Genomic DNA, 26,094 nt, shown 5'->3' with positions numbered 1-26,094 from the left:
AACCATGGTTTTCACCTGTATTAGGAATGCATTTTTTCCTAAGGACAGTTCCTTCCCCTTAGCAGTCATGGTTTGTGCATTGTACACACACATGTTAGTTGCTCCTTTTTACTTATGTTTTTCTCAATTGTATTGGTGGCCACTGACTTACTGGTGTTGTCTTAGCCTACATTTTCTTTCTTTTAGTTAGTGATAGTTTTACACAGGTCAGATAAATGCACGTCTAAGTGCATATGCTTATGCATGAATCTGGAATACTCTTCCACTCATTGATCCCATCCTTGCAGGTCAGAAGTAATTGCACTCCTTTGTTGATTTGGAGGACTGCTGCTTGGGGAGGTGGGGGGAGGCTCAACGATGTTGTACCACTCATTTCTATTCCTAAATTGAAAACCACACCAGTGTGGTTGTTATGGGGTTTTTTTGTTTGTTTGTTTGTTTGTCTCAGGTGTACCCTTCAGCCACTAGATGGCTCAGTAGATACACTCAGGTGTCCTCCAGAGTCAGGATTTCAAAACCTAAACAATCTGAATTACTCTTTATTTCTCATATGGAAGTCTGAAGCTGCATCAGCGCTTGTGTTGATGACAGAATTAAAAAATGAGGGCACAACAGGCCTGGAACTTGACCCAAACAAACCCAACCCACTCTGCGACAGCCTTGTTTACATGTTTGCTTTTTGTTATGGCTGCCATATTTTATTCTCTGTGAGCATGGAGCATATTACTACCGGCAAGATATTATGGGCTAACGGATGTCATCAGTAGAGCCAGATCTAAATCAAGTGTAGAATGATTATACATTCTGACGCACTTGTTTGTGAAATACAGGATAATCCGTGATGTACAGGATGTCTGACAACTCTAGTTTTAGTGCCATGGTACTCGACTTTGAACTTAACGCTGTTTCCTTTATCTTGGATTAAGTTATTTACATATGAGCCCAAGAGAACTAAAAACACTTACAACTAAGATTAGAAGGATACTTCCCTAACACAACTACTTCAAAAATATGTATCAAAATAGTCAACGTGAAATATCATAGATGTTCCTATGAAAACAAGGAACAAGATAAGTACGTTTGCCTTAAACATTTACAATTTTTCTTCTGGACATTCAAAGATAAGGCAGCAAGTCACGAAAAGTAGAAAAGATCATTGTGGGAAAAGGGAGACGAAATCATTGTGTGTGCATGATATATTATTTTCCACCCAAAAATAGAATGTTATGATAAGGGAGCATGACAAAAAGGAAGAAATTGCAGTCAGCGACAAAGAAATTGTACAAAAATCATTAAACTTAAAAAAAGTAATAGTATGAAAAGTAAACTGCCCTATAAACAGCAATTACTAACTAAGATAAAACAAAAATATATTCCATTTGCAACAATATGCACACATGCTTAAAAGAAATGCATTTGCCATATGGCAAATACTACAAAACTTTTTTGAAAGGCATTAAAAAATACTTTTAAAAAAGGAAAGATGACTCTTCCTGGATGAGGAAAAATGCTCGAAACATATTAATTGTTAACCTCACTTAAAATTTTAATAATAGTCCAACAAATGTCATTCCAGGATTTTTCTTCTCAAATTTCACAAAGTAGTTCTTAAGCTCATGTGATGAGTCAATGAGAAAAAGTACCAAGAAAGTAAGAATGATTCTTCCTTTATTAAGGAAGTACTTTATTAAGTACTTTGTTTATAATTTACCATATACCACAATAGCATAGAGCTCACTACTCAAGGAAAATAATAAAAATTCATATACAATGTATTATATTATTGACTAAATACTAACCTATATTATATAGTATTAATATATTCCCATATGATATATTATTACATATAAGTATACACAAATAATATATATTATTATATATAAATTAGTATTTAATAAAGTAGCTCTTCAAATTACTGGATAAAGAATGGATTTATACAACAAATTATATGTGTTGAATGTTTCAAAAATAATTTAATTTCCTACCATAAACTACTTTGCAAAATAAAATCCAGGTGGATTATAGAAAGAAACAGATGAAACAGAAATATATAAGAAAACTAAAAGTATTGATTTGAACATTTACATAATAATAGGGTTAGAAAAGCTTTTAAGCAATTAAAGAGAAAAGTATTCACATATATGATTACCTAAAAATTAATGTTTTTTCCCCAAAACCCTAAGAAGGATAAATTAAATTATCATAAGGAAAGATTTTTTTTCTCTAGACATTAATGAAACAATGCTATTATCCTCAATATATTGAGTTCTTACAAATCAATAAGAAAAAAAACTCCACTAGAGTAGAAATTAAAAGCAAGGATATGAACTGGCAAGTCACCAGCGAAGAAATATAAATGACAAATAAACCGGTTTAAAATTTTTTTTCAACTGCACTAGTAGCCAAAGAAATGAAAATTACAATAACAATGGAATACTGTTTTTGTCTCAAATTGGCAATAGCTAAAAGGAATAATTATGTGAGTGCTGGGCAAGATGCAGAGAAATGGACACTCTCGTATTCCAGTGGTAGGTATGTAAATTGGAACAACATTTCTAGAGGGCAATTTGGCAGTGCATTTCAAACACATTAAAATGTGCATATCTTTTCACCAAGGAATGCCACATTTAGGATTTGATTAGATGTATATAAAAATATCTGTGCAAGGATGATCACCATTCTATCTATCATTACTGTGAAGATTTGGGCCAGATTTAAGTGTTTAGAAAAACCAGAGAGATTAAGTAAGCCATATAATTCTTTTATCTAGCCATTCAGCAAATATTTATTGGCAGTAATGGAGTATGTACTCAGACATCTAAAAGACAAAGAGCTCAGGAAATGCTCACAGGATACTGCTGAGTGATAGAAGCCATCGATGTAACCATATGCACGAGAGATCCCATTTTTCAGGACACCTAGATGCCTCAGTCCTTAAGAGAATGAAGATAAAATTATAGCAACATTGACACCCATAGTATGCTGGTTTATGGAGCCCGTGTAGATAACTGCGGGATTTCAGATCCCTTCTCAAAATGTCTCTTAGTAGTTAGAATTTTTAGATTCATATAAAATTGACTTGAACCAACTATCCCACATCTGATGTGTAATCCTCAGGGTTTTCCAGAGAAATAGACGACTAGAATGTAGATATATAGACATGTAATTATATATACACACACATATATATAGAGTATATATGTATATATAAAAAGAGATTTGTTATTAGGAATTGGCTCATGCAGTATGTAGGCTGAGAAGTCCCACGGGCTGTCCTCTGTAAGCTGGAGATGCAGGAAAGGCAGTGGTATGTACCTGTCAATGGGAAGGCTTGAAAAACAGAGTCCTCTGAGTCTGACGGCAAAAGATAGATTTCTGTCTCAAGCAGTCAGGCACAGAGAGAGAAAATTCTCCCTTCCTCTTCCTTTGGTTCTATTTGGGCCCTCAGTGGGATGGATGATACCTACTCCCATTGAAGAGAGCAACCTGTTTCACTGAGTGCATTGATTCCAATGCTAATCTCTTCCAGAAACATACTTCAGAGACACATTCAGAAATGATGTTCAACCAGATATTTGGGCATTCCATGGCCAGGTCACAATAACACCTAAAATTCATCATCAAGAGTGAAAGATTGAAAACCTTTCCAACACTCCTGAGAACTTTTGGGATTTCACTTTTCATGGTCCCCTCACTGTTCCCATCTTCTCGTTTCACTAAACTCAGAACTCACCAATCCAGTTTTGTGTCTGGGCTCTCCTTTCTGCCCAAAGCTAACCTAGATATGGAACATTGTGCCCTCCAATTTTTTTTTAAGTAGGTTGCATGCTCAGTATGGAGCCCAACAGGGGCTTGAACTCATGACCCTAAGATCAAGACCTGAGCTGACATCAAGGGTTGGATGTTTAAACGACTGAGCCACCCAAGCACCCCAACGCTCTCTAATTTTTAAATAAATATCCCTAGTCCATCATACACACTTAGCATATTTGACATCTTTACTAGACATTTCAGTTGATTTTGTGATACACAATGCACAGTACTCAAAGCCCTCTGGTTGCCATTGTACATACCCAAGGTGTCCTATGTGTGGACAGTTCTCCATCTTGGCTAGCCTGTCTCTTGTGACTCCTTGCATTCTCCATGGTTCCCCAGAGAAATGGAACCAATACAATTTTTAAAATTATACACATGGCCGTGGAGGTAGGAAGAAATATTTACTTTTAAGGAACTGGTTTACATGATTGAGGGGGCTGTTAAATATCAAATCTGTAGGGCAGGTCAGTGGACTGGAAACAAAGGCAGGGTGTACATGTTGCAGTCTTGAGGACAGTTCCTTCCTGGAAAACTTGAAATTTTTGTCCTTAGGACCTTCAACTGATTAGATGGGGCCCACCCGCTTTATAGAGGACCATCTGCTTTACTCGGTCTACTGATTTAAATGTTTATCTCTTCTAAAAAATGCCTCACAGGAGCATCTAGACTAGTCTTTGGCCAAACAAGCAGGCACCAGAGCCAGGCTAAACTGACCCAAATAAATTATTGTACCACTCTCTCCTTCCTCTATCATCCCTTTCTCTGTACTTTTCATTCCATAGTCTCATTAAGTTTTTAATTAGATTAGTTTGAGTTATTTTCAAATATTTTCAAATAGACCATAACCTGGAGTCTCTTTTATTTCTCTTCAAGCTCTTCAGGATGTCTTATTTACTAAATTCTAGAATGATTTCCTCAGCAGCTGAAGCACTTATATCTTCTCATGGCCTTGAACAGAAGGTAAGAACAGCAGCAACAAACATTCTTAGTATATATACATATATATAAAATACATATAATACTCTATGATGGAAGGAAAGATGGAAGATTTTTGTTTGTTTGTTTTTCACTTTCTCGGCATGGGGAGAGGTTATAGAAATCCATTTAGTTAGGTAGTATCTCTGTTTGTACCTCATTGGTCTTATTTACAAAATGGACCTGAAAGGGACTTAGATTAATTCACACTTAAATAACACATTGCTTCTTATATTCAGTATTTTCTTTTATATCAATTATTTTAATTATATTTTCTACAACTCTGTAAAGTGAGCAAGAAAATTATTTAGTTGTCCTTATAGGTATGGGAGTTGAAGTCTGTAGGAAATGCATGCAGGAGGGTGCCTGGGTGGTTCAGTTGGTTGAGTGTGGGACTCTTGGTTTTGGCTCAGGTTGTGATCTCAGAGTTGTGGGATCGAGCCCCATGTCAGACTCCACACTTATCTCAGCATCTGCTTCTGATTCTCTCTCCCTCTACCCCTCCTACTCATTTTCTCTCTCTTGAATAAATAAATAAATCTAGAAAACAGAAATGCCACAGGAATAGTCAAATAGATCTTCTCACTCTGGGGCAGTGAATTTATCACTTAGAGTAATCCCTGCATTAATATGGGGGCAGATGTTTCCCCTTGCCATGCAGGGGAAACTAGAGACCCATTCCCTTTAAGTGTTTTTCTCCTAGAGACATCCACAGAGATTTCTACTCATATATCCTATGCTATAGACCCCACTGATAAACCTATTAGTGTTTTCCTACCTTGATTAGCTCCTTAGTGCTTTGCTATGTGCTTACCTTCCAACATGAGCTCATTCAACAGCATTTTCTGATTCCTGTTGGACTTTCTCCTCACTAGCCAAGCTAGTCTTAGTTTCTCATAGACCTGTCTGAAAGCCCCAGGGAAAAATTGTTTTTCTTTCCAATAAAACATGTGGAAAGCTATTAAACAGTTTTCATTGTATTGACTCTTTCCTGGGACTAGAAATCAATCAATAGGAAAATAGACCCCAGAAACCCATTTGTTTCTCATTGAGCATCTAAATGAGGAATGGAATCCTCAATGGAAGAAAGCCCTCTAAATACGTCAGCTGTAAGATAATCATTGTGCCAAAAACTTAAACTTTGAAATGTAAGCTAATTGAACATAGAAAACTATTTTAGCTGTTTGTGATTTATATATTATGGATACATGATTCTAGCTTTAACAAAATGTGTATAAAATGCCTATTTAATCAGTTCTCTGTGGGAGGCTCTGTTCTAAATGCTTTAACAAAAAGGATTCATTTAATTTTCATAAAATGCTAAAAGGTAACTTCTGTTATGATTTTTGTCTTTCTAGATAGAGAACCTATAGCATGGAGAAGCTAAGGTACATGGCCAAGGTCATACAAGTAGTAGATGGCAGAAATGGAATTCCAACCCAGAGCTCATTATTTTACTCTATGCTATGGGAGGCTGCACTGATTCTGATCTACCATGTAGGGGGGAAATATAATTTTCTCTCTACCCTTCCAGATTCTTGGCTGAGACCTGCCCCCCCGCTCCACATAACGAAAGATTAGCAGGAGAAAAACAAACAGAAGTTTAATAACATGGACACCTCCTGTATCCATGAGAGATACAGAGGAAAACTGGTCCCTGACTCAGACTCTTGGGATTTCCTAATCTGTAAGAGTAATGGGAGCATCTTCCATTATAATATTTGGTCTTTGGTCCTAAGTTCCTGAAATGGCTTCAGAGCCATAAAGATGATTCAGGTGTCTTATTAATAACATTCCCCTTTCAAACACAGCTGAGTTTATATTAATAAGGGGACTTTTGGAAATCCTGTAAACATAGTCACCAGGGGAACCAACCACAATTAGAGGATTGGAACTTTCAGCCCCAACTCCTGACCTCTGGGGAGGGGAGAGTGTCTGCAGATTGAGTTCAATCACCAATGGCCAATGATTTAATCAGTCATACCTATGCAATGAAGCCTCCATAAAAACTCAAAAAGATGGGGTTCAGAGAAATTCTTTCTATTCTGTGTTCACCAAGGCCTTTGTTGATCAGCAATCATGCTTGATGAGTACACGGAATCTTGGGCCATTGTGTCTGGAGAGGAACCTGAGCTTTGAGCTTTGGGTCTCCTCTTCACATTATTGCTATGTCATTCTGAAAGATTGATTAGTGTCATATGATGTCATATGATTTTAAAGAGTACCATTTAAGCAATGGGAGAAAAATCTTTTCTAGATACTCTAATAAAATCCAGTATCTGATTCTGGGGACTGGAATCCAGTAACTGGGCTGCCTTCAGTTACTGGTCACAGCACTAGCAGGGCCCCTGGGCACATCCTGATGGCAGTTCTTTCACCTTGCCCTGAGTTGGGTCTGCATCCCTTCTAACTTAGCGCCCCCTCTATCAGAACTACCAATTCATAGCCACTGGCTAACATCATTCTCTGTATGTGGTGCCAACTCAGCAGTTACTTATCACATTGAACTGAATTGAATTGAATGATTTCTAAATATTTCTCTCAAAGAATTATCCACTACCATCAGTATGGTACGAACTCTCTTTCTTTCCAGATCTAGCTTATCCTCAAACAGTTAAAGGTCAAAATAGCCCTCTGACCAAAGTAGCTTCAGTAGTGACTAGCCTCTTGACAGAGAGGCCTTTAACTCATTTATTTTTATTTTTTAAATTTCTATTTTATTTTTTTAAAGATTTATTTATTTATTTTAGAGAGCATGTGAGTGAGGTTGGGGGCAGAGAGAGAGAGAGAATCTTTAAGCAGAGAGTTGAATATTTAACCAATTGAGCTACCCTACCTTAGTTTCAGTTCAGGTCATGATCTTGGGGTCATGGGATAGAGCCCCACATCGGGCTCCGTGCTCAGCAAGAGAGGTCAGTTCAAGATTTTCTCTCTCTCTCTCTCTCCCTCTCTCCCTCTGCACCACCCCCTGCTTGTGTTCTTTCTCAAATAAATATATAAATCTTTTTAAAAATTAAAAATAAAATGAAGATATAGTTTATAAACCATGAAATTTATACTTGTGTTGCAACTATCCCTAATATCTGATCCCAGAATCCATTCATAGCCGTGGCTTCCCATCTTCCCTCTCTCAGCCCCTAGCCATCACTTTCTATCTCCATGAATTTGCCTATTTTGGGTATTTCACATAAACGGGACCATGCAATATGTGGCCTTTTACCCTTAACTCACTTCTGATTTCAACTTAACAATTTCATCATTGACCTAAATAATTCACTGATAATCACCAGCAGGGAAAAAATGAAATGAAATGAAATAAAATAAAATAAAATAAAATAAAATAAATAGAATAAAATAAGCTTATTTCAGAAAGGTTCAAGCCAGATAAACACGGGCACCTATCTCCAACATTTAAATAAGAACTTGTCGCAATAATATTTAGGTCTAACCCTCCCTCCACCATATCTCAGTGATTCTGATTTTTTATTACCTGGAAAATACCAACAAATACAAATCTATGGTCCAAATCCACATTTGGCCCCAAAGAGAGTTTCACTCTGGAAATACAGAGCACAGGTTCTGGAGTCCTAGTGCTTTGGTTCAGATTTTCCAGATCTCCTCCAATTCCTGGCTATTTGATTTAGGGCCAATTAACTACCCTCTCTATTCTTCCATCTACAGGTTTGTAGCTCCAACTCCATAGAGTTGGAATGAGTGAAACTGGAATGACTTAGTGCCTATCAAAATTATTGGAAGGAAGCTTGTCACCCAACATGCACTCTGTAGCTATTATTATAAGAACAGATTGCTTTAGAAATGTCCTATTGACTAGAGTTAACGTGGCTTACACCAGAGAACATTTCTCACAATTCTCAGGACCGTAGCCATCTTCACCAAAGGTGATTGTCATATCCAGGACAGAGATTCAACATCTGTAATAACCGGTATCGAATTGCGAGAGGCTGGGGAGGGTGTCTGATGCTGGAGTGAAGACAGAGAGCCCTCCACACACTCTGGGGGGCATCCGTTCACACACCTGTAGGAAAGCGTTTCCCCATTTCACCCCTTGGCAAACTAGATGCCAGCCTGGCTTCACAACCACCATCTGAATCATGTCCTTTCTTACTCTCCCAAACCAAAATCAAGCAGGAAATAAACACGGTTATAAGACAGCATTTTTTTAGACTCCACCCAGTTCCAGAGGAGTGAAAGCCTCTTTCCCTTTAGTGAAATAGAATATTAAGGCAGAAATTGTTTAGATTTTGTGTATCTATTACATTCCCTGAAAAGGGTAAATGGACCGGAACCCGGGTAAATGGCCCTGCACTAACTAGTCGCCTCCGTTTGTGAATCTGTGTAGCATGAGTACGTTAGACGAAGGGATGGCTTGGCTCCTTTCATCTCTTTAAACTCTGTTCCTTTTTCTTCTTTAATTATGCAACCTGGGCCTAACGGATAGTCCAGAGCTCCAGAGCTTCGCTCCAGTACCAAAAGGTAAGAATGTTATGATAGATCTACTGGGGAGAAAAAAAAAATATGCACCCAAGCCACAAGAGCGATTCATTTGCCCCGAAAAAGGTTTTGCTGCTACAAATTTTTGTCCAGAACATTTGAGCCAGCAGTAGTTCAGTCTAGACGCAAAGTGGCCAACATGCTTTGAACAAATCTGCTTTTAATGTGTGGAGTGCTCTTGTTATTATTCTGAGTGATTACACAAACTGCCCAAGCTTGGGCCATGCCCGTCATCATTTATTACGGAGATGCTTATTGCGGATTTAATCGCAGCCCATCTGAGACAATATCTTCAGCCTTACGAATTCAAAAGAAAAGAGATGTGTTTTTGGCACCAATTGATAGAGTTTCAAGATTTCTGTAATAGATACATACACAATCATATTGCTGAGTTGAAAGAAATGTGTTTCCAATAAGCGGTATTTACTGGGGTTTAACAACGGTATAATAGTTACCTGTCTATTACATGGTACTCAGAGCTAAAGAAATGTGTTTCTAATAATCAATTGGCATTTCAAATAATGTAAGATAACTGCCATATGAAATCTGAACCTCGAGACAGCCCACGTTACAGACTTGCTCTTGAGTCTCATTCATGAAATCAAGGTAGCAGAGATTGGCCATCATGGAAAGGATGTGATCATCAAAGAGCTAGAATTTTATTCTCTTCTCTTGCACATTCTCAGCTTTTGTCTTTTTGTTCTTGCTTTTCCTTTACTTAGCATGGATTTCATGACACCTTGTACTATAACTTGCAGAGACTACATTTGGTCTGTATGGAGAAAATGGATCCTTCCTCCCAACTGAGAAGGAAAAGAAAAAAAAGTAACGGAAAAAGTATCTTTTTTTTTTTTTTTAATCCACACCTGGAGAAAGAGACGGGACACATCCCAGGGCCACCATGATGGACCTGTGGTGACAGATTCTCATAGAACTAACTCTCCCTATAGCTTTGCAATGAGATTTTCACAAATCATTTCTTCTTCATGCACCTCACATTTATATGCTGTTGTGTTGCCAATTATGTGTCAATAAAACTGGGGGAAGAGAAAAGAATTTCATCCACTCTCTCTCTCTCCCTCAGCCTCCTGGAAAGCAGCCTGCTCTTCCACACCGCCACAGGTGCCAGCTTCTTCATTCATACATTTGGCAAATATTTATAAGGTGCCTATCTTATATGAAATCACTCTACCAGGTATTAATGCCACAACACCAAAAGGCAAAGTGTCTGCCTTCAGGGAACTCTTAGAAGGGGAAGGATGAGACAATCCATAATGACAGCAGTGCAGGCTAAGTGAAGGGTGCCACCTATGTGAGCACAAGGGGGCCGACTACCAGCAGCCACCTAGCTGGCTTCCTTCTGTAGAAAATACAGTCAGAAGGGTGCAAGACAAGGACCATCCACATAATGATGCTGATTAAACATTGCTCTCCTGTGCCTTGTGGCTTACAGAGCACCTCCCCACATAGTCCTTCACTTCCAGAGCCTTCTCCCTCTCCCTGTGCACACCCCTCCCTGCCTGGCATGCTCTTCACCCTCTCTGTAACCACGTCCTGTTCATTTATCATGTATCTTAGCTCAGACAACACCACCTCGAATGGGTCTTCCTGACTGCCCTTTCAGGAGTGGTGTTTCCTAACACCAGACCCGGTTTTCCCCCAAATATTAAGCAGATTCTCTGCAGATCTTGTGGGTCAGATGGTTTTGTTATCTGCCTCCTCTCAGTAGAATCCAGGCTCCAGCGAATTCCAACCCTAGTTCCAACCCGCAGTCCTCACAATATGGGAAGAGGATGATTGGACAACAGTGAGGGCTCAAATGAATGAATTCACAAGCCTGTCATGCCACTTAAGCCCTAGAGCAATAGTCACTTGGGGAGCCACTGTTCGAGACTCCTGGGGGCAAGGGAGTGCTCTCTTCTTGAGCCAATAAGACGATGTTCGGGGTGGCTTCTTGCGCAGAAGGCTGGACATCACGTGTGACTGGCTGCCCATCACAGGTGTGTTTCCCTGCCTGCCCAGCCAGCACCTGCTCTTCGGAAGACGCAGACTCAGTGTACCGAGGATCCCCAGAGTTCTGAAGAGTACTGAAGATCACCAGTTCTCCCCTCCATCTGAACCCTGGCAAAGAGTGCTGACGCCCAGGTCTCCAGCCGGACATGGCCCAATGTGGTATCTCTGCCCCTGGCTAACAGCAGCCCCCTGCACCCCAAGAGCAGGGGAACAGATAACTAGAGGAAGCACATGGCAGAAAGTATGCTCCCGCGATGCCAAAGCCTCTTAGGAATGAGAGCTCATTAAGAGCATGTGCCTCTCTTCTCCCCACCTCTGCCAAGTGTCAGCCTTCATTAAAGGACTTGGGGAAGATCAGTTGCAGAACGCGGAGAGTCTGGGCCAAGGCGGGAGTTCCCTCCCCAAGCTCCGGAGGGCTTGGTTAGCATTTCTGCGGAGATTGGCAACTGTGGTTGAACTTGTCAGACCGTGAGCTTTCCTGAGGATTTATCCGCCCCAACACGTGCACCTTTTGAAAAGCAGGGATCTGTGGAGAGTTGATTCATTCCTCCGTGGGGCCTTCTAATTCTGCCTCCCACCTCTGCTAGCCTGTCCTCCCCTTTCTTTGCTTTCGGAATTCTCAGAGCCCCATGATAGGAAGTGTTCTTCGTTGCTCAAGGTCAGTATTTTTTGGAAGAAACAGATTCCAACAGCAATAATACACTAAATTTCTATGGTCCTTTGACAATGGAAGAGTCTTATTTTTCTAAAGGTACTTTGGAAGGCATTGCCATACACATACGAGCTTACGTCGAGTTTTCAGCCTAATTGAAAATGGTGAGACGGGAACTTTCCAGTTTTACATGAAAGAAAAGTTGTGGCTCAGAGAGGTTTAAAGGTTTGCCCAAGGTCAAACAACTGATGAGGGGTAGCAGGGACAAACACAAGACTTCTCTTCTCTCTACTGTCCCGTCTTAGTAGTGAGCTCTCGGAAATTTCCCTCCAAGACATAGTTTAGAGAGACAGAAGTTGAAGAATTGCCTCCTAGTTTGGGAAACACTCCTTTTCAATCTAAAAAAACACAACAGCGCATTTGCAAATAAATCGTGAGATTAAATAAATCAGCGGACATTCACATATAAGCCTGTATAAATGCAGCTCGCACAATGAGGTGTATGTGGTTTTCAGATATTTTTAATATTTCAAAATATGTCCCTAAGGATGAATTCTTTGCAAATACACACTCAAGTTTCCTTCTCTTTAAAAAGGGCCACAATTTTGTAATTTGATATTTTAAAGGAAGTGATATATAATTTTTACACAGCTTATGCTGTTTTACATGGTATTAAAATTATTGCTTGATATTTTAAGCTTTTGTGAATACTGATCCCATTTCATTAGTTTTATTAATACGCATAAAAACAATTTAATCTGAACTCTACTAATTTGAAATTCATGACCACTCAAACATAGACGTTTACCTTTGTTTGGCTAATGGGGAAAACATGTAGGCAGATGGAAAATGCAAACCCTACATGTTTGATATACTTAAGAAAATACATATTTCAATCTCTTTAGAACCAGCTGCTTCTGTTATATGTATATCTTACTTATTTATTCATTAAGACCAATCCTCCGGGGCTCCTATGTGGCAACAATTATTGGCTTAAGTAAAAAGTATGGTATAATCTTGAAAGTACTTTTTATAATTCATGTTTTCTTAAAACTTCATTTGCAAAACTTTACTGTTCGGGCTACTAGTTCAGATTTGTGATATTTAATAGCACTGAAAGAATGCAGAATGGAGCCCAACATACCCGGTTTCATTTCCAGTGCTGACTCTTTTTAGCTGACTGTCCTTGGACAAGTGGCTTCATCTTCATGAGTCTCGTCATTGTCCAAGCTGGGACACTTCCTAGAATAAAAGAAGTGTTTTCAATAAATGACTCTGGAAAAACAAGCATAATCAGAGACTGGCCTGGCAAGCCAGACAGAAGGTTACTCTATCAAAATGTGACTCATTTTTCAAGCTTCTGGTCTTGGCATATCTGGGTTGTCGGTGGATGCTGTTTTGTTTCCATTTTTCTATCCTTGACTTCAACTCTAAGGAATCAAACGTAGCCAAGCCTCAGGATGCCATCTTGAATCTGTCCCATTAGTTGTAAGAATATTCTCATTAAGGTTACACGTTCACATGGAGGAAGCCCTAATGTCAAATTTAAAACTTCTTATGTAATTCAACACTTTTCCTCTCCCAGATATCAGACCTGACTTGAGGCCCTCGGGAGCAGCAGAGTTTGGAAAGGGCGAATTCTGTTCTATGTCTCTCATCCTTTTCAATCCTCCTTCTTCTGCTCAGTTCACAGTATCTGGCTCCCCCAGGGTCAAGGTTGTAGAAATGGAAATTGTAGGAAGGGGTTTTATCCCACCTACTTCAGGCTTCCTGAGGCCGTATGCCCACCATGCACCCCACACTTCATCAAAAATCTGTATCAACTGTAGTTTGAATTTGCAGCCCTTTGGCTAACAGTGTTGTTGAATATATTTTTACTTGCACCTCTCTTCTGCAGATTACCTCTTTATATCCTTGGTCAGTGGATCTTTCTTGACTTTTTAAAATCAGATTTTCTTTCACTTTCCTAAAATTAAAAAAAAAAAAAGATACAAACCATCTCTGTGGGGCAACTGGGTAGGCTCAGTTGATTAAAGTTCTGACACTTTTTTTTTTTAAAGATTTTATTTACTCATGAAAGACACAGAGAGAGAGAGAGAGAGAGAGAGAGAAAGAGGCAGAGACACAAGCAGAGGGAGAAGCAGGCTCCACGCAGGGAGCCCGATGTGGGATTCAATCCTGGGATTCTAGGATCACGTCCTGGGCCAAAGGCAGGCATTAAACCACTGAGCCACCCAGAGATCCCAAACTTCAGGCTCTTGATTTTAGCTCAGGTCATGATCTCAGATTTGTGGGATTGAGCCCTATCTTGGTGAGCACAAGTCTGCTTAAAATTCTCTCTCTCCCTCTCCCTCTGCTCCTTTTCACCCCCACTCGTGCTCTCTCTTTTAATAAATAAATACACATAAATAAAGTCTTAAAAAATATCCTTGTGCCTAGAAATGAGGATGATTAACATTTTATAACATTTTCTCTATCTATCTGTAGTGGAGGAAATGAAGCACTGCTGATAGAGTTGAAATACAGATTAACAATGAATGCTAACTAGTACATTACTTGCGTGTGTTCTAAATTTGTATATATGGTAAAATACCATACCCATCTTCTGTAATGCTTCTTCAATCAACAATATGCTTTTTTAGCTCTTCCCATTATATACGTTAAAAAGAGAAATATGTATTGGTAAAAGTTTCTTTTGTTACTTAAGGGTCAACTTGTGGACAAGATTATTTAAAGCCTTGTAACTGCTGTATAAGATTGTACCATGTTTGCGTTCGGTGGTTCCAAGCAATGCTCTCCATGTTTGTGTACAAATATTTCTTGAGGATAATGACTGAGGATGGAATCTCTGAGTGATAAGATTTGTGCATTTCAGTTTTACAGGCTATTGACAAAATGTTCTTCGTGTTAGTCATAAAACTTTCTGTCCCTGTTGGCAAGGCATGGCACCACCTATTTCTCCACATTCTTGTCAGCGAGTGATACTGCCAAACATGGAAGTCTGTATCAATTTGATGAATGAGATGTAAAAACGGGTTTTAATTTTTAATTGTCTGATTTCATTCCTGCTTTGCTATCCATTATTCGATTAGTATCGAATGTGAACCGTGTTGTGTTCAATGGCCACTTCTGTGTCTTCATTTGTAAATTCTTTATGCCTTTTGCTTTGGGGGTAAGAGTTCCTACTTGTGTTTTGATAGATACACATTTACTGAGGATATGTGCCTTCATTTTGTTCCAGCTCACATTTTACTTTTAAGTTTTCTTGTGGTGTTTTGGACACTTGGAAATGTTAGCTTTTTGTTTAGTTCGATATTGGCCTTTTTTCCTGTATGATTTACCTCGCGACTTTACAGTTACTCTATTTGGATGCATGAATGGGGATTAATATGACAAAGCTGTTTTTCAGATGAGGAGGGACTTTTACAAAAGAACACATAACATAGGGGCGCCTGGGTGGCTCAGTCAGTTTCACGGCTGCTCAGGTCATGATCTCAGGGTCCTGGGATTGGGTTCCCTGCTCGGTGGGGAGCCTGCTTCTCCTTCTCCCCCACTTGTGCTCTCAAGCATGCTTTCTTTCTCTCTCTTAAATAAATGAATGAATAAATCTTAAAGAAAAAAGAACACATACCTTATACCTTTAATATTCTCCAATGAAGTAGAATTCAAAATTATATGAAAAAGGGAATACATAAGATGGAAAGAAATTAAAATATTATTTTTTTTTTTACCACATATGTAATTTTGTTTTGCTGGGGTGAGGCCCCATTCCACTAGTGTAGCGACTCAGCTAGTTGATTTTCTCCAGGCACCAGAATAGTCTCAGTTGAATGAACTCCCAAACCATGCTTACTGGGATGATTAGTTATCTCTGGATTTCAGGTCAGAAACAATAGAATACTGCTCAGAGAACTGTTCTGTGACAGGGTGACTTTGAGTAGCATGTTCCTCGTAGTGTCTAGATAACCAACAAAATAAAGGGACTCCAGGCGTAACCTGACCCAAACACCACATGGAGAGAAGGGAAGTTTTCACAGAGAGAAAACAACAAACATAAGCATAATCAGCCTTTTCTGACAAGTGACACTAGAAGCTCCTAGGTTCACAAAGTGAGCCTTCTTGATACTATGCAGAGACATTCTCTGACTGACATTTCCTGTGTATAAATTCTGCTCCATCTGTGATTGTCGGAATTGATTATTTAAGAGCCGGCCGGACGCCGTGCTTTTCTGGACCTGGCGTGTGTCTCCGTCACTGCCTCCTAGGGCACAAGGCTTCGTGCAATGCATGTTGCTCTTCTGTGTCCTTCCAGGACTGAACACCTGAAACGAGGCCAAAGTTTCATGGGACAGACTTGCACGCTGTGGGACCTGGTATGGAGAAAACACTAATTGGCAACTAGATCCTCCATACACAAAAGTCCTGAGTATGTTATATACTCTCCAGCGATTGATTGCTCTGGAAAAGTAAGGAGACAAAATGTGTGACTATATATTAAAGTGGCTTCAAATTCAACTTGTTAACTCCCCACCTTAGAGGCACTCTGTGATGCCTTGGCTGAAAACAAGCTTTAGACTCACACAAAAACTTCACAGCAATGCCGGATACCCGCCACTAATCATCTCTAGGGTTTCAAGTGTAAATATCTTCTGCCACATTTGGGGCAACCTCATTATCTTATTTCTAATGATTCTTTGAATGAGGAGTATTTTCCCAATTTTCCCCGTGGCTGTTGGGATAATGTAATCACCTCTGTTGCATGCAGAATTCCCTTCTGTATCTGTTGGCAGTATCCTTCCTCACTCCAGGGGTGGATGGGGCAAAGGGCAGGTAGTGTCCTGTGCTCAGTCATGAGGCAAGCATCTTTAACGCAACTTGCTATGTAATCCTCAGGACAACCCTACAAGTTTGATGTCATGCTGCAGAGCTTTTACAAAGCAGGCTGCTGAGATGCAGAGGGGCCATAGCTACTCAGTTTGGATGTGGGCAGTCCAAGGTTCAAACCCTGCTTATTGGACAATAAACTACTTCCACTTTTAAGGTACCTGTTGATGCCCTCATTAAAAAAGAATAACTAGGTGATCTTGGCCAAGGCGCATTATCTTTCTTGGCCTCCTTCATAGTGCATAAAATGAGAGGGATAAACTAAATAATCAGGAGCATTTATTTTTTAAACTCATGAGTCTTCCAATTTTATAAAAGAGGAATAGAAACGTCAATGTTTTCAGATCAGTAAATGATATAAAGAGTTGAACTGTCAAAATGAGACAAAGCCTTGAAAAAACACATTTGAAGGTATGATATCCCTCCATTTAAAATAAGACATTCCTAATTTTAAATTTCGTCATGTACAAAATCACCAGAACATTCACAGTGCAATTTTCACTTCTTTTAGTAACAGTAATTTTTTTTAACATTTATTAGTTTATAGTCCAGTCTTTTTTTTTTTTCTGTCAAGTATTTGCTTAGGTTTATGCTGTATTAAGATCAAATACCAAATAATAAATTGGCAGTTCAATAGAAACATAAATATACACAAATTTTAATTAATTTAATTATAAAAATATATAGGAATTAGCCTAATGAGAAATTTGTAAATTCTATACCTACAAACTGAGAAGAAAACTTGAGTGACTACTTGGAAATATTTCCTTGGAAGAAAAGGTTTACTATAGAAACGTGATAGATTCTTTTTGAGTGAACATAAATTTAATGAATTGCCAAAAAATTCTTCATGGTTTCTGGGGAAACTTAATACGACAATTTTAATATTTACCTGGTGGAATAAAGCAGTAAGAAAAGCCAATTGAAAAAAAGAAAGTATGTGGGGTTGCAAAAGTACTCTTGTCCAGTTTCCAGTTGATTGTTGGTTTTGGTTCTTAAAACTATAAGTCAAGTTTTGTTGGAAAAGGTAGAGAATAGATGCTCTGGCTTATCCAGCAAATCAATTTAACCTTCTAAAATAAATTGGGGGTATCAAGGAGTCTGGTCATGGGTTGTTTAAAGCACCAAAGAGTGAGATTAGATGCCTTAAGACAAAAAGTGAAGGCACAGTTGTGATGGATTATCACAGAGTTGTCTCATCTCAACACTAACTTTCGATGATTCTAGTAATCGTGTTAAGTGGGAAGGTATGTTGCTCAGGATGGAAGTCATCCGTGAGCATATAGGCTAGAGAGGTAGGAAGCTCTGCTGCAGAATATCATTGGATTTCCTATTCCAGATCACATTTTTTCATTGGTAGAATGATGCTCTCATCCTTGTGATCCAAGATGGCAGCATCTATATTCCAGGCAGTAATTTGCAGAAGGCTAAGCAGAGGAAGAAGACAAATGTCCCTCAAAGAGGATTCCTGAAAGTGGCCTTCTTCTATCACATACATGGACCAAACTGAGTCACATGCTACATCCAGATGCCAGGAAACACTGGAAATTTTGTCCCCTTGTGAGGAATCTGGTACTCAGCTAAAATTCTACTATCCTGGTAGGAATGGGTATTAAAAGACAATCAACAGTCTCCACCACAAAGGGAAGGGTGATCTGGGAAAATATTACCATTTGGGATTTTGGAATATCTTTGTGAAATCTCTGAAACAAGCACAGATGAGGATATTTCTTGGCTCCCTTGGTGTGAATGCAATCAGGAAACAACCCCACATCTCCTAACATTCCTTCAGCCAGAGTCCCAGCCCTCCTATGGTGTTAATTTCTGTTACTCCAGAATTTAAACAACACAGCTTTAGGTAAAATAAGCTTCTGTTTTAGGAAATGAAAAAATAATAATAAATATAATTGATGAAGTCATAGAATCATGGGGTATATAATACCTTAAACCATTTTAAAGCTGGGAAGTCCAATAATATTGTTTGGAACAGCCACCAATACAATGCAAGAAATTCCCAAAATAATTAAGTATTTTTCTAAATCGTTATGCCTCTAATGTTGGCATCACATTTCACTGGAATACCCCCTCGTTGGATTCCCAGTACGTGTAGATTCATCTTGGTAAGGAAAGCGAACGCTAGCTCAACACGATTTAAGGACCACAAGAACGCGTCCTGCCATCAAAATCAGACCAACGACCGTTCAACTGTTGTAGAACCTGTTTACTCCCAGCCCCTTGCTGGGTTTTCTCATTATCAATTGTCCTGGTAAACCGTTAATCCCGATCACTCACTTGGCTTTGAAGGATTTCTTTCCTCTTTCCCTTTAATCAGTGCAACCAAAGGAAACCACAACTAACTTCGACTCTCAGGTATCAAAAGCCGTCTCCCAGGTTTGTGACAGGTTGAATTGAATGTGTACAACAGAAGATGCAGATTGATGCGTGGGCAGGTCTGGTGCCCAGATGGCTTCATCAGTCTTGTTTTGTTTTTCAACTGAGCCAACATACAACAATCAGGATATTTCACATAAACATCTAGGGTCCTGGCTTTTCTTAAAATGTCGGGAGATATGACAGTTTCTGACTACATCCCTCCCGCACCCTCCAGACACATGAGAGCAGTGAATAGGAACTGAGGAATGACCATTCCCTTTACTACATACTCTCTAGGTCCCCTCAGACCTGGACCACTCCTTGTTGTCTCCTTGATTCAGAGACCAAGCATCAGTTGCCTTGATCAGTGCACAACAGTATTGCTTTTCTCACTCGAGGGAAACTCTTCCTTCTGACCATGTCTCTATCAAAATCGAGAAAGCCAGAGAAGCATTAAAACCATCTCATGTTTCAAGAATCATGTGAGGGAGCACACAGCTTTGTGGAAGTCCAAGACTTCTAAATCATTGCGAATCTTAAATAATTGCAAATGTTATTACTTTCCTGGCCCTGGTAGTTATTTGGGTTTGAGATCGCTGGGGCACATCTTACTCCTGAGACATGCATATGATGGAAAATCTGACTTGAAGTCTCATCTAACAAGATAAACCATCTCTGTAAGTCCGTCCATCCCATTCTGCATTGTAAGATGGCTCTGCGTCTAGGTGACTCTCTCACACCTGTAGCCGTGCTCCTGGTCCCGTTCATGCTCAGCATCTGGGAGCCATGTTTCCAAAGCTACGCCTATCTATTTATCACATCTCCACTCTTTTTCTGCCCAAATCCCATCAGCTATAAAGAAAACTGCTCTTCCCCTTAGCTACTGCTTACTCTGCCTTTCTGCCCAGATCCTAAGGCAGATTGTGCATTCTCTGCCTCAAGCTTTGGATCACATGTGCCATCTGCTTAAGCCAACCTTGACTCGTGCAGTATGAGGTCCTTGCCAACAACTTCTCCAATAATCCTCTAATCAAGATGACCAATGGCCCCCTTCTAGTCACTTCCAGTTACTTGGATTTCCTTGAACTTTCTGGGCCTCTTAGCAACATTGATTTTCATGGTCTCTTGAGACTTTGCTGCGCTTGGAGTATATGACAATACATGCTATAGACTTTCCTACTGCAAGTCACTGTAAGTGACTTCCTTTGCTTCTTTATGTTTTCCTCTATATTTACATTTACACTCTAAATTTTCTCCTCTGGAGACTTCACTGATATTCATGGCTTTTATTATTCTATATGCTTATTTTATTTTTTAGGATTTATTTACCTTATAACTGGAATTTGGTACCTTTGGAGCATTTTCACCCATTTTGCCCATCCTCCATCCCTGCCTGGAAAACCATCGATCTGTTCTCTGTATCCACGAGTTATTTATTTACTTATTTATTTTTAGATTCCACATATAAATAAGCTCACCTATAAATGTAGTATCTGCCTTTCTCCATCTGATTTAGCCTCATACCCTCAAGGCAAGATAACTCCATGTTGCCACACATAGCAGGATTTCTTTCTTTTTTGATGATTAAATAAATATTATCCTGTGAATCCATGTGTTTCGGATGGCCCCAACATATACAACTTCACAAAATCTTTTACCCAAATGTGTGTATAGCCTGTAAGATTCTGAAAAGTACTCTGACAATTAGCCGAATGACTCATGCAACATCTGCCCAACAACTGCTAATGTTGATATTATTATTATTACTAACCCCACATCAGGAATAAACTCTAGAGAAGTTAATGTGTGCTTGCTCACAAAGGATTAGGAATTTGCATAAGTTCCAGCTTACTGGCTGAAGGACCATGGTGCCAGGAGACACAGCAGTGGACAAAAGTGAATGGGCATGGTAGGAAGTCCATGTGATGGTGGAGACAGACTTTTAACTCAAGGACCAGCTCTGTCACTTACAAGTTGCATGACTTTATTAGCTATATTAAGTGGTTGCTCTGACTTATATTAAATAATTGCTCTGACAGTATTATGATGAAATGACTTGAAGCTTGGGACTGGAACATAGTTTTTTGTTTTAGACATGAAGAAGTATGTGAGAGTCTTTCTCTACTCATGTTATTGCTTGTCCTTTCTATACCACTGGGTTTTTCTGCCTTCCTTTCCATACCCTCTGTTCCCCCATGCAGCCTTGTCCACTAGCATGCTGACTATCACCTGACTCTTAAAACTCCTGCTGGGGGCTTGGACTGTCCTCCTGTCCTCTGGATGGTGACTGGCCCTCTGCTCAGCTGCAGCCATAATGTTACCTATCTACACTGGTGTTTATCATTCTGGATATGCCCTTATAACTATGGCCTATCTTACAGGGAGCTCCCTAGGATACCAAAGTTAGGTTTCACTGGTGACACTTGACGGTCACTTCAGAATTTCTACACAGGAGGGTCCTAAGCTCAGCCTTTTGTTTGGGGGCAGGAGGGCCTTTCCTAGGAGGCTTTCCTTAAAACCCCACATGGAGAGCAAGTATATTGTTTTTACATACATTGTATGTTTGTTCAAGGTGATTTGGAAAATTTGGAAAAAGACCTGCTCCCCAGTAATTGTGAAGCATCAGGTACTCTCCTCTGTGTGGGGTAGTGGCCCAGCCCCACAGCCATGTTGTTTCCCCAGTCCTGACCCTGGTTTGTTTATCCACCTTCTTCCCTGCATCCCTTTACTGGTGGTTCCACAGCACTCACTGACTCTCCTGAGATGTAACATATTCCTCTAGAAACTATCTCATTCTTCTTTCTGTTAACAAAATGATCACCTGTCATCTGCACTGGTTCTTATCTTTCCTTCACTGAATGGGTCAAGCCATTCACTAAATTCAATAGACTCATCCTTTGTCATTCTTTTTGTCCATGGGATCAGTAATAGTGCCCCTCTTTCACTTCTGATATTGGTAAATTGTGTCTTTTTTTCTTTTATTCCTGTTTAGCAGGGCTAGAGGTATATCAGGTTGTGTTGTTTGTTGTTGTTGTTTTAGATTTTATTTATTTATTTGAGAGAGGGCAAGAGCAGTGGAGAGGGGCAGAGGGAAAAGCAGATTCCCCGCTGAGCAGAGAGCCCGATGCAGGGCTCAATCCCAGAACCCTGGAATCATGACTTGAGCCAAAGACAGACACTCAACCACTGAGCCACCCAGGCTCCCCTAGGTTTATCAGTTTTATGGATCTTTTCAATGAACCAGTTTTGAATTTTGTTGATTTTTCTTACTGTTTTCCTGTTTCCAGTTTTACTGATTTTGATCTAATCTTTACTGTCTCTCTCCTTCTGCTTCTTCTTTCTTTTAAGATTTTCTTTATTCATGAGAGACACAGAGAGAGGCAGGGACATAGGCAGAGGGAGAAGCAGGCTTCCTGCAGGGAGCCTGATGTGGGACTTGATCCCAGGACCCCAGGATCATGACCTGAGTGAGCCAAAGGCAGATGCTCAACCACTGAGCCAGCCAGGTGCCCCTTTCCTGCTTCTTTTAAGTCTAAATTGCTCTCCTTTCTCCAGTTCCTGAGAAGGAAGCTTCAATGATTGCTTTTCAAAACTTTACTTTTTAAATATAGGCATTTAAAGCTACAAATTTCCCTCCACTCAGTGCTTTTGTTGTGTCACACAAATTTTGAGAGACTGTATTTTCATTTGGTTTAGAAATTTTTTAAAATCTATTTTGAGACTTACACTTTGTGTTATTTAGAATTGTGTTGTTTAATGTCCAAAAATTTGAGAATTTTTTCCACTATCTTTCTGTTCATGATTTGGGTTTAATTTCGTAATGATCTGAGGGCATACTTTGCATGATTGTTATTCTTTTAAATGTGTTAAGGTTTGTTTTATGCACCAGAATTTAATCTATTTTGGTGAATGTTCCATGTGATCTAGAGAAAAATGTTGTAATTGGCTGTTGTTGGGAGAGATATTCTATAAATGCCAAAGAGAACAATTTGATGGATAATGCTTTCAGGTCAGCTATATCTTTACTGATGTTTTGACCTATCATTAATTGATAGAAGGGTGCTGAACTCTCCCACTATGGTAGTGATTTTTCTATATTTCCTTAAAGTTTTTGTTTCACATATTTTGTTGCTTTGTTGTTAGGTGCATACTCATTTAGGATTAATAGATATTCTTGGACAATTAATGCCTTCTTCACTATGCATTTTGTCTCTTTATCTCTAATAATTATCCTTGATCTGAAATTGCTTTGTTTGAAATTAACATAACTATTACAGCTTGTTTTAATAAGTGTTAGCAGGGTAACTCTTTCTCAATTCTCTTATTTTTAATCTATATGTGTCTTTAATGTACATTCCTTGTAAATAACATATAGTTGGGGTCTTGTGTTTTATCTACTCTGACAATCTTGTCTTTTCAATCCTGTATTTAGACCATTTACATTTAACATGACTATTGATATGACTTTATTAATACCTAGCATGCTTGCAAATGTTTTCGTTGCTCTTCATTCCATTCCTCTTTTTCTGCCTTCTCTGCTTTTAACTGAACATATTATATGATTCCATTTTATCTCCTTCCCTTGAATATAAACTATACTTTAAAAAAATAGTGGTTGCCCTAGAGTTTGTAATATACATCTTTAAATAATCGAAGTCCATCTTCAAATAACACCAAACCACTCCACATGTATTACAGGTACCTTATAACAGAGTATCCCTAATTTCTCCCTCTGCTCTTTATGACTTTGCTGTTATTTGCTTCACTTATCCACAGCTATAATAACAGAATATATTATTGTATTAATAGTATATAATATAATAATATATAAATCATATTTTATATTCAATATAAATATTATAAAATATTAATTTATATATATTAAAGATTTTATTTATTCATGAGAGACACAGAGAGAGAGGCTTAGGCAGAGGGAGAAGCAGGCTCCCTGTGGGAAGCCTGATGCAGGGCTTGATTCCAGGGGGATCCCTGGGTGGCTCAGTGGTTTAGCACCTACCTTCAGCCCAGGACATGATCCTGGAGTCCCAAGATCGAGTCCCACTTCAGGCTCCCTGCATGGAGCCTGCTTCTCCCTCTGCCTGTGTCTCTGCTTCTGTCTCTCTCTTTCTGTGTCTCTTATAAATAAATAAATAAAATCTTTAAAAAAAAAAAAAGGGATTTGATCCTGGGACCCCAGGATCATGCCGTGAGCTGGAGTCAGATGCTCAACCACTGAGACACCCAGGTACCCCATATAAAATATTAATTTATATTAAACATAAAATATATTTTCTTCAAAGAGTTATATTTTCGATCAGCTAAGAATAATACAAATAAAATATTTTGTTTTCCTTCATGTAATTATTCTCCAATGCTCCTCCTTTCTTTCTGTAGATCTGAGTCTCTAACTCATTTTTCTTCTGCCTGAAGTGTTTCTTTTCTTGCAAGGAAGGCCTGGTGGTGGTAAATTTCCTCAGTTTTTATTTGTCAAAGAAGGTGTTGATTCCCTCTTCACTTTTGAAGAACAGTTTTGCTGATTTAGAATTTTGAGATTGTTGTTTTTGTTTGCTTCTTTTTCATACTTTTAATATGCTATTCTATTCTCTTCTTGTTTGTGTGGTTTCTGATGACAAATCCACTGTAATTCTTACCCTGTTTCTCTATTAGAAAAACTGCCCCATTCCCAACCTGCTTCAAGATTTTCAATTTGTCTTTGGTCTTCTGCAGTTTGAATATAGCTTGCATCGATGTCAATTTTGGGATATTTACATTCCTTGGTGTTCGCTGAACTTCTTGGATCTGGGATTTGGTTAACTGTTTCAGTTAACATATCTTCATACTTACTGATTCTTTCCTAAGCTGTGTCCAGTCTACTGAGGAGCCCATCAAAGGCATTCTTCATTCTGTTATAGTGTTTTTGAAGTCCAACATTTCCTTTTTATTTTTTTTCTTTAGTTTTTACTTATTTATTCATGAGAGACAGAGAGACAGAGAGGCAGAGGCACAGGCAGAGGGAGATGCAGGCTGCCTGCAGGAAGCCCGATGTGGGACTCGATCCCCAGACTGGGATCACGCCCTGAGCCAAAGGTAAACACTTAACCACTGAGCCACCCAGACATCTCCCTTTTCATTCTTAGTGTATCCATCTTTGTTTTCTTACCCCTCTTTTTTTCTCATGTTATCTATGCCTTTGTTAGAGTATATTAATATAATAATTAATCTCAATGATTTTAACTTCTCAGTCTGATAGTTTCAAATCTGTTTCTATATCTTAGTGTAGTTCTGATGCTTGTGTTGTGTTTTTACATTGTGGGCTTTTTTTTCATCAATTTTTGTCATGCTTAGTAATTTTCTGTTGAAAGCCAGACATGATATAAAGAGATAATAGGAACTGAGGTAAATAGACTGTTCATCTGGCTAGATATTGAGCTATGTTTAATGGTTGCTGTAGTTGCTAGAGGTTTCAATTACCTCTGGCATCCTTGTTTTTATCTCCCCTGTTGACTTTGGGCTCTCTTAGGAACTCCTTAGATAGAATATGTGTCTAGTAGCTCTTTCAGCTGTGATCCACTGTTATTACACTAGAGCCCTATTGGTATAGTGTCACAGTGTGGGGAAGGAAGGTGTTCTATGACTTTATGATTTAATCTCATTCTTTTAATGTGCCTATGTCCCTGTGCTGTGACCTTCAGTGTCATAGGCTGGTGTTTCTTAGCTTCCTTTCTCCTCCTTACACCCTTAGGTAGACAGAAAGTATACAGGAGGATATAATCACAGAAATGCCCATCCCCCAGGTAAGATAAGGCTCTGGAAAGTCTTTTCCCTAAAGATTAGGACTTCATTACAGAGACTGCTCAGGCTTATTCCAC

General features: G+C 39.1%; 1 long non-coding RNA gene across 15 annotated transcripts in view; it reads left to right on the top strand.

Moving 5' to 3' along the window:
- Positions 1-26,094, top strand: part of LOC144310891 (uncharacterized) — an 89,264-nt gene that overhangs the window by 21,526 nt on the left and 41,644 nt on the right. For 3 of the 15 annotated variants that reach the window (XR_013376518.1, XR_013376519.1, XR_013376520.1), the window contains 2 exons: positions 4,690-4,776; positions 9,251-9,285. This is a non-coding gene — a long non-coding RNA (uncharacterized LOC144310891). Of the gene's footprint in view, positions 1-4,689; positions 4,777-6,149; positions 6,180-9,250; positions 9,286-10,025; positions 10,341-26,094 lie in introns of those variants that run through there. The other 12 variants (XR_013376521.1, XR_013376523.1, XR_013376522.1 and 9 more) reach the window with 10 other exon arrangements.

Source organism: Canis aureus, chromosome 3 (assembly GCF_053574225.1).
Source record: "Canis aureus isolate CA01 chromosome 3, VMU_Caureus_v.1.0, whole genome shotgun sequence".
In the NCBI taxonomy this organism is placed as follows: Eukaryota; Metazoa; Chordata; class Mammalia; order Carnivora; family Canidae; genus Canis; species Canis aureus.
Note: the sequence above shows the minus strand (reverse complement) of the source record. Positions and strands in the feature narration are given on the sequence as shown.